The sequence below is a fragment of the Corylus avellana genome, chromosome ca4 (assembly GCF_901000735.1).
Source record: "Corylus avellana chromosome ca4, CavTom2PMs-1.0".
Lineage (NCBI taxonomy): Eukaryota > Viridiplantae > Streptophyta > Magnoliopsida > Fagales > Betulaceae > Corylus > Corylus avellana.
This window is the reverse complement of record NC_081544.1, coordinates 6,764,297-6,774,157: the sequence shown is the minus strand read 5'-3', so window position 1 is coordinate 6,774,157 and position 9,861 is coordinate 6,764,297.

Here is a 9,861-nt window from a genome sequence, read left to right as displayed (position 1 = left end):
TGGTTCCACTTGTTCCCCGAATTGGCTTGTCGCAATAAATTATTTGTAGGGCTCCTCAAAGTCTCAAACTATCAAAATTGAAATCCACCACCACAGGCTATTCCACTCGCTATCATTATTTATTTACTTATTGTGTTTCTTTAAAATTGATGTCCTTAAAATTATTGTTGAATTTGCATCTAATTATGATTTTGAAAGCTATATTAATTTGGAGAGACACGAGAAGAATTTGGAAATAACTTGGCATTACTCATATATGAGATTCACTTATCGGAATAGGTTGCCAAACAACCAAAAATTTATTTAAGCAAGTGGGTCCCATAGTAATTTCGAGAGCTAATTGGTGGTGATCCTAATCTCAAACTATCACTCTAATATTGTCTGTCTCCCCAAACTATTGATTAAGTCAATTTTTTCTTCAAACGACCAAAAATTGTTAATGTCCCCAAAGCCAACAAAAAAGACAAAACTAACCTTAAAATATTTTGAATAACACCAAAATACCCTTACAAACTCAAAATAAAATAAAACAAAAAAACAAAAAAACAAAAAAACAAAAAAAAAACAAAAAAACAAAAAACATTAGAAACTTAAAACTAAAAGTTAGAAGAAAAAAAAAAAAGACAAGACGTTGACCACCCCACCCCATCGCCATTGGGGTAGTTCCGCAACCTGTTAAAAAAGTTTCTTTCTGACAAGATGAGAGGTGGCCGAATCACTTCAAATGGCCATGAGGGTGGAGATATGGCAAAGCGAAAGTGGTCAAACCAAAGACCAAAGACCCATAATATAAAAATAATCATCTTATATTATTTTACCACAATTACTCATAATTATTTTTATTTAATCATGATAAACCTATTAAATAATTTATTGGGTATATATTACAAAAGGTTTTACTATTCATTCCTTAGGTATATTGATGTTTGAGGGTATTCTGAATTGAAACGGGTCAAGCGTTTTATTTGTACATATCTAAAATATATAAAAATAGCTTAGCTAAAAGATCAATATTAGCTACATTTAGCTATTATTGCTCTTTTTTTTAGCTCAAACAGAATAGCCTGTCATTAACTGTATAACTAGAAAAGCTACATTGCTACAGTTAATAGCAATTCGGTGCTATACATGGTAGCATACTAGATGAATAAAATATTGTTTACTGTTTCTTTATTTCACCTCTTTTCATCCAACATCTATTATTTCTTCTAAATACCTATTCATATATGCTACGTCTCTCTCAAACACAAAATTTTTTCATCCAAAATTTCTTCACACAAAATGATTCTTTATGGTTTTCTTCTTTATGCTACGTCTATACAATTGTTTTTTTTCTTTCGTGGGTACAGGTTGTCTTTGACTCTTTGTCAAGTTATCATTTTTTTTTTTTTTTTCGCTATGTTTTGTTGAGTATAGAGGTGTTATGCGTGCCTTGCACTTCACCAAGGAAGTTATGGTGGGACCCAACCAGTTTTTTGGTTTATCTACAAGCTTGTCATGTACTTGGATTCCTTCTCCTATTTGGAGTTAGACTGCTTGTCCCACACGTATTGGGTTTTTCTCTTGGCTCTTAGAAATCTCCTCTGTACGTGTTGTATTGGGTCTTTGGAAGCACCGACTTTGTCTAGTATATAAAGGCATGGGCTCTTTGTGTTTTAGTGTGCCAAAAACAATTGAGAGAAAGAAAAGGTGAGAGCAAGAAAAAGAGAGTGATTTTTTTTTTCCCCTTTTTTGTTATTATTCTCCTTTGGGCAAAGTGAGAATTGGGTGTATTTGGGGCTTTGGGTTTGAGTGGTTTTCTCGCCCTGTTACTCTCTTGTACTCATCTTTTGATAGTGAATTTTCTTCGGGTCGTCTCCGCCAGTGGATGTAGGCTTGTTAAGCCGAACCACTTAAATCTTTGTGTCGTGTGTGATTGCTTGTCTTTGTTATTCCGCATTCTTCTTATTTTTCGTATCTCACGGGTCTTGGGAAATAGGATTAATTTCCTAACAACTGGTATCAGAGCTTTTGGTTCGAGTGGGAGCAATGGCAGGTGAAGAAGGAAAGATGGGAATCGAGAAATTCGACGGCAAAGATTTTGGGTATTGGAAGGTGCAAATTGAAGATATTCTTTATGGGAAGGATCTTCATCAACCTCTTTTGGAAAAACAACCCGACGACATGTATGATAGCGAGTGGGCTCTGCTTGATCGTAAAGCCCTAGCAGTTATCAGGTTATCACTGTCAAAATCAATTGCACACAACGTTGTAAAGGAAAAGACCACAGCAGGTCTAATGGCAGCTTTGTCAAGCATGTATGAGAAGCCGTCGGCTAACAACAAGGTGCATCTGATGAAGAAATTGTTCAACCTAAAGATGGCGGAAAGGGCTTCGGTGGCACATCATCTCAATGAGTTCAACACCATCACAAATCAATTGTCCTCGGTGGAAATTAATTTTGATGATGAGGTTCGCGCGTTGATCGTCTTGGCATCTTTGCCAAATAGCTGGGAAGCAATGAGGATGGCTGTGAGTAACTCTGTAGGAAAGAGTAAACTGAGCTATGAAGACGTCAGAGATTTGATTCTCAGTGAAGAGGTTCGCAGAAGAGATGCGGGTGAAGCCTCTTGTTCTGGTGCTGCTTTAAACCTCGAGACTCGGGGCAGAGGACAAGACAGAAACTCTGTGAGGGGCAGATCTAAGTCCTGGAAGGGCAGGAGCAAATCCAGGTTTGGATGACAACCTGAGTGTTGGAACTGTGGCAAGACAGGCCACTTCAAGAAGAACTGCAGAGAGCTAAAGAAGAAGACCGAAAATGATGCCATAAATGTCGTGGTAATAGAAGAAGTGCACAATGCCCTACTTCTATCTGTTGACAGTCCTCTTGATTCTTGGGTCTTGGACTCAGGAGTTTCTTTTCACACCACACCGATCCGTGAAGTTCTCAAAAATTACGTGGCTGGAGATTTCGGGAAGGTGTACTTGGTTGACGGAACGTCGCTGGATGTTGTGGGTATAGGCAATGTTTGCATTATAGTCCACAGTGACTCAGTATGGAAGCTGCAAAATGTCAGGCATATCCCAGAGCTGAAAAAGAACCTGATTTCAGTAGGACAACTTGGTGATGAAGGGCATTCAATTCATTTCCACGGTGGAAAGTGGAAGGTCAGCAAGGGAGCCATGATTTTGGCTCGTGGTCATAAAATGGGTACTCTCTATATGACGATGAATAGCAAGGATACAGTTTCTGTTGCAGATACGGATGCTGACTCAAAATTATGGCACTTAAGGCTTGGGCACATAAGCGAGAAAGGGATGAATGTACTTCTGTCAAAGGGGAAACTACCAGAGTTGAAGTCAGTTGAGTCTGATTTGTGTGAAGGCTGCATCCTAGGAAAGCAGAAGAAGGTGAGTTTCATGAAAGTTGGCAGAACACCGAAGCCGAGAAAGCTAGAGTTGGTACACACAGACTTATGGGGTCCCGCACCAGTGGCATCTCTTGGAGGCTCGCGGTATTACATTACATTTATTGATGACTCAAGCAGGAAGATATGAGTTTACTTCTTAAAGCTTAAATCTGATGTATTTAAAATTTTTAAGAAGTGGAAGGTCATGGTAGAGACAGAAACTGGTCTAAAATTGAAGTGTCTAAGATCAGACAATGGGGGAGAATACGAAGACAGGGGTTTCAAACAGTTTTGTGCGGCAAATGGGATTAGAATGGAGAAAACTATTCCGGGAACGCCACAACAGAATGGCGTGGCTGAGCGCATGAACAGGACCCTCAATGAGCGTGCTAGAAGTATGAGGTTGCATGCTGGACTACCGAAAACTTTCTGGGCGGATGCAGTAAGCACTGCTGCTTACTTGATAAACAGAGGACCATCAGTTCCTTTGGGCCATAGACTACCTGAAGAAGTCTGGAGTGGAAAGAAGGTAAATCTTTCTCATTTAAAAGTTTTTGGTTGTTGCTCGTATGTCTATATTGAATCTGATGCTCGTAGCAAGCTAGATGCTAAGTCTAGAAAATGTTATTTCATTGGCTATGGGGATGAGGCATTCGGGTATAGGTTTTGGGATGATCAAAACCGGAAGATCATTAGAAGTAGAAATGTTACTTTTAATGAGATGGCTGTGTATAAGAATAATTCAAGTGCAGAACCAGTAAGTACAGAGTCAGAGGCTGAGAAGCCTGAATTTATCAACCTAGATGGAATTTCTAAAGGTGTAGCTCAGATAAGGAATTCAGAAGTTGATAAGGATTCAGAAACTGAAGAAGGTCTAGAAGTTGAAGAAACAGTAGATCAAGAGACTGAACAGGGTACACCGATAGTGGCTGTCCGTAGATCTACTAGAACCATTAGATCTCCACAGCGTTTTTCACCCTCCCTGTTTCATATTTTGTTGACGGATGGCGGTGAGCCAGAGACGTTTGTTGAAGCCTTGAAGGTTGAAGATTGAATCAAGTGGGAGTTAGCCATGAAGGATGAGATGGACTCATTATTGACTAACCAGACCTAGGAGCTGACTAAGTTGCCAGCAGGTAAAATGGCTTTGCATAACAAATGGGTGTTCAGAATAAAGGGTGAACATGATAGTAGCAACGCTACAAGGCAAGATTGGTAGTCAAGGGATTCTAGCAGAAAGAAGGAATTGACTACACAGACATATTCTCTCCAGTGGTAAAGATGACAACCATCAGAATTGTGTTGAGCATTGTGGCAGCTGAGAACTTACATCTAGAGCAGCTAGATGTGAAGACGGCGTTCCTTCATGGTGAGTTGGAAGAAGAAATTTATATGCAGCAGCCACAGGGATTCGCAGTGCAGGGGAATGAGAGTTTAGTGTGTAAACTGAGAAGAAGCTTGTATGGCCTGAAACAAGCTCCAAGACAATGGTACAAGAAGTTTGACAGCTTCATGTGTAGTACTGGATTCACAAGGTGCAATGCAGTTCATTGTTGCTATGTCAAGAGTTTTAAAAACTCTTACATTATTCTACTCCTGTACGTAGATGATATGCTCATTGCAGGGGCCAGTATGGAAGACAGCAACAAGTTGAAGAACCAGCTGTCAAAGCAGTTTGCAATGAAGGATTTGGGTGTTGCTAAACAAATCCTTGGGATGAGAATCATCAGGGACAAGTACACTGAAGATCTCACAGACAGAGTATGTGTAGAAGATTTTCAGCAGATTTAGCATGGATGAAGCTAAGTCAGTAAGCACACCATTGGGGAGTCACTTCAGACTAACCAAGGATCAGTCACCGAAAACGGATCAAGAGAAAGCATACATGAGCAAGGTACCTTATGCCTCAGCTATCGGAAGTCTGATGTATGCAATGGTCTGTACCAGACCGGATATTGCACATGCAGTGGGAGTTGTGAGTAGGTACATGAGTAATCCAGGAAAGCAGCATTGGGAGGCAGTCAAGTGGATTTTGCGATATCTGGGAGGAACTTCAGATATGTCCCTTTGCTTCACAGGTGCAGAATTGAAGCTGCATGGCTACGTGGATGCTGATCTAGCGGGTGATGTTGATAGCAGGAAAAGTACTACAGGGTTTGTATATACTCTAGGAGGTACTACTGTGTGTTGGACCTCAAGGTTACAAAAAATTGTAGCCCTTTCCACTACAGAGGCAAAATATGTGGCCGTGACAGAAGCTGGAAAGGAGATGGTTTGGCTACAAGGTTTTTTGGATGAGTTGGGAAAGAAGAATGAGAAGGGCGTTCTACACAGTGATAGTCAGGGTGCCATTTTTCTTGCAAAGAACCCAGCGTATCATTCAAGAACAAAGCATATACAGTTGAGGTACCACTTCATTCGATCTCTTCTTGAAAGTGAACAATTGCTACTTGAGAAGATTCGTGGAACTGAGAATCCGGCAGACATGTTGACAAAAGGTGTGACTATTGAGAAACTGAAGCTGTGCGTAGCTTCAGTTGGTCTTCGAGCTTGAAGATAGGCGGAGGAGACATCCGGAGGTGATTCACTATGTTGCGACTTGGTGGAATTCAAGTCAAGTGGGAGATTGTTATGCGTGCCTTGCACTTCACCAAGGAAGTTATGGTGGGACCCAACCAATTTTTTGGTTTATCTACAAGCTTGTCATGTACTTGGATTCCTTCTCCTATTTGGAGTTAGAATGCTTGTCCCACACGTATTGAGTTTTTCTCTTGGCTCTCGGAAATCTCCTCTGTACGTGTTGTATTGGGTCTTTGGAAGCACCAACTTTGTCTAGTATATAAAGGCATGGGCTCTTTGTGTTTTAGTGTGCCAAAAACAATTGAGAGAAAGAAAAGGTGAGAGCAAGAAAAAGAGAGTGTTTTTTTTTTCCCCTTTTTTGTTATTATTCTCCTTTGGGCAAAGTGAGAATTGGGCGTATTTGGGGCTTTGGGTTTGAGTGGTTTTCTCGCCCTATTACTCTCTTGTACTCATCTTTTGATAGTGAATTTTCTTCGGGTCGTCTCCGCCAGTGGATGTAGGCTTGTTAAGCCGAACCACTTAAATCTTTGTGTCGTGTGTGATTGCTTGTCTTTGTTATTCCGTATGCTTCTTATTTTTCGTATCTCACGGGTCTTGGGAAATAGGATTAATTTCCTAACAAGAGGATCCTCCATTTCATTTGTACAGATCAAAACTTTTTCGTTATGTTTTTTTTTTTTTTATTTGGTTATGTCTTTGTACAGATCAAAGCTTTTTTTCTTTTTAATGTTCATGTGTCCCTACTGTATTAGGTTATTATCTAACCGTAATATGCCTATATTTATATAGTTTTTTAATATAAAATTAGTAATTACATGTGAGATGAATGTTCCTCATATGTATTTATTTTTGTTTTTATGAATAATTTCTATATATATGTTTGATTTTTCTTTTAATTAAGTGTTGGCAATGATATAATAAAAAAAATGAGAAATAATATCTTAAAGCAAGTAGAGAATGAAATAGGAAATCTGTTGGAGTATATAATGAAAAAGTAATAGTTAAAGTAAAAAATTGTACTTTTTTACTACATAAAATACCTATTGCAGCTAGAGATTCTCCAGTTGAGTTAAAAAGGACATTTCAAGGCTATGGTTTGGTTTTTTTTTTTTAAAAAAAAAAAAAAATCAAAGGCCTAAAAAAGCCATGCCATCAAAATAACTTAACAGTGCTGGTTCACGTCATCAAAATAAACGGAAATTTGTCGCTTGCTCATATCTCTCTCTGAGCGATCGGTTTCAACTCCCTTTTCTTCACCAAACTGGTTACACGAATAGATGAACAAAGAAAGCAAGCCAAGAGTACCCATTCTAGGTTGAAAATAACTTTTATGGGTTGTGGCAAAAACTCATCTTTTTGTGCCACCCAATGAGAGAGACACCTCAGTTTGGTGAATAAAATAGAAATAAATAGCTGAATAAAATAAATAAACACAAAAGATTTTATGTAGTTTGATTTATGACCTACATCAATAGGATAAAGCCCTAAAGACTATATTATGTTTTTATTTCACTTGATAATTTTACAATACAAATGGTTCCTATTTATAAGGATGTAGAGAGAATATACATGATATGATTAATAAAATCAAATATATTCAATTTTCATTTGATTTTATCAATTACAATAAATGGTAATATATTCTCGTAATTAATATCAAATCTCACCCAATATATTCTAACAACATACTACATCAGATCAACATATATGAGGTAGGATTTTTAAAATTTAGTAAGGGGAAACTTCACTTACCCCCCCATACTTTCGCGCTTTTTGCAGACACCCCCCTATTGTTAAAAACCTCTCACTTACGTGTATCAAAGTTTGAGTTTTGTTCACTTTGGCCCTTCCGTTAGGATTTTATGTGAAATCCTAACGGAAGGGGTCGCACGTGCGCAGCACGTGCGAAAGAATTATGGGAAGCCCCGTTTTACCCCTGAAGTCGCTTCTTTGTTGCCCTGCTTCTGCACCATTTAAATCAAAATCATCTTCTTCTTTTTTCGTTCCACTTTTCTTCCACATTTTTCTTCTTCTTCGGGCAGGCCTGCATTTGTTGTTGTTGTTCTTCTTCTTCTTCGTGCTGACCATTTCATCATTCTGCTTGGTTATACCCATTTGATACCCATTATGGATCAAGCCGAGAGTGAAGTCTGTGAAGTGATCGACGCAGGAACAAGAACAACAATCCAATGTGCAAATGTGGGAGGAGATCACGCATCTTAACAGTATTCACGCTAACGAATTTCGGTAAAAGGTTTTATACATGTGCAAATTACGTGGTAAGATTTATTTTGGCATTTTTATTATGTTGGGGATGGTTACAGTTTTTAGCTGTGTATTTGGTGCAATTTTTTTTGCTTAGCCGAAAATGTGAGTGGAGTATTTTGCTGAAATTTGTTTGGTTTGGTTGGCTGGGTATTTGAGCTGGGAATTTGGTGAAATTTTTGTTGGTTGGCTGGGTAAATGATCTGGGTATTTGCTGAAATTTTTAGGGTTTAGCTGTTCAACTTCAATGAGCTGGGTATTTGTTGAAATTTGTTTGGTTGGCTGGGTAAATGAGCTGGATATTTGCTGAAATTTTTAGGGTTTACCTGTTCAACTTCAATGAGCTGTCCATATTTGCTGAAATTTGTTTGGTTGGCTGGGTAAATGAGCTGGAAATTCGCTGAAATTTTTTTGGTTGGCTGGGTAAATGCGCTGGGTATTTGCTGAAATTTTTGTTCGTTGGCTGGGTAAATGAGCTGGGTATTTGCTGAAATTTTTTTGGTTGGCTGGGTAAATGAGCTGGAAATTTGCTGAAATTGTTTTGGTTGGCTGGGTAAATGAGCTGGGTATTTGCTGGAATTTTTTTGCTTGGCTGGGTATTTGAGCTAGAAATTTGCTGAATTTTTTTCGATTGGCTGGGTATTTGATTAATGAAATTGGTTGTGATATATTTTGATTCATTTTGAGGTTTAGTTTGTGTTATATTTTGATTGAAGCTAGCTGAGTATGGTTTAATGTTTAGTTTGTTCATGAAATTGGTTGTGATATATTTTGATTCATTTTGAGGTTTAGTTTGTGTTATATTTTGATTGAAGCTAGCTGAGTATGGTTTAAGGTTTAGTTTGTTCATGAAATTAGTTGTGATATATTTTGATTCATTTTGAAACTCTAGGAAGGATTTGGAATGAAGTATTTTTGGTTGACGTGAGATACACTATTTTTGTCCAAAAATAGTGTTGGTGGCTTATGGTACATAATAGTTGTGTGAGAGATCTTATTTTACGTTGATCTGATTGTGTAGAATGCTAACAACCGTGGATGTGGGTTTTTCAAATGGGTAGATATGGATATTTGTCAACATGGTAAGCGAGTGGTTTCAAAATTGTTTGAGTGGCACGAGAATTTGAAGACTGAACGTGCGCAGATTGGAATAACAATCTCGAATGAAATTTTGAAATGCAAGATTGAAGTTGCTGAATATAAGGCTAAAATGGAGGTTGCATCTGTTAATTTTGAAATGCAATTACAAGCGCAGAAGAACAAATTTCATGCAAAGGAGATGAAGTACCGGTTTACCTTAGCATGTTCATTTATCCTCCTTGCTGTATTGATGTTTTATCCCGTGTCTAATAGATATTCCTCAAGGTTGATGTTGCCCTGAGCATGTAATGAAATGTGTAATGCAAACCCTATGATGTAATGTATTTTGTTGTCGACTTTTTTTGTGTGAGACAAGTAATTTACATAGTATTGTTTTGTGCGATACAAGTAATTTACCTACCGTTGTCAAATATTGTGTAACACTTGTAAAATATTGGCCTACTATTTTTGTGCGACACAAGTAAAATATTTTGTTGTCGACTTTTTTTGTGCGATACAAGTAACACTTGTAAAATATTGTAATACT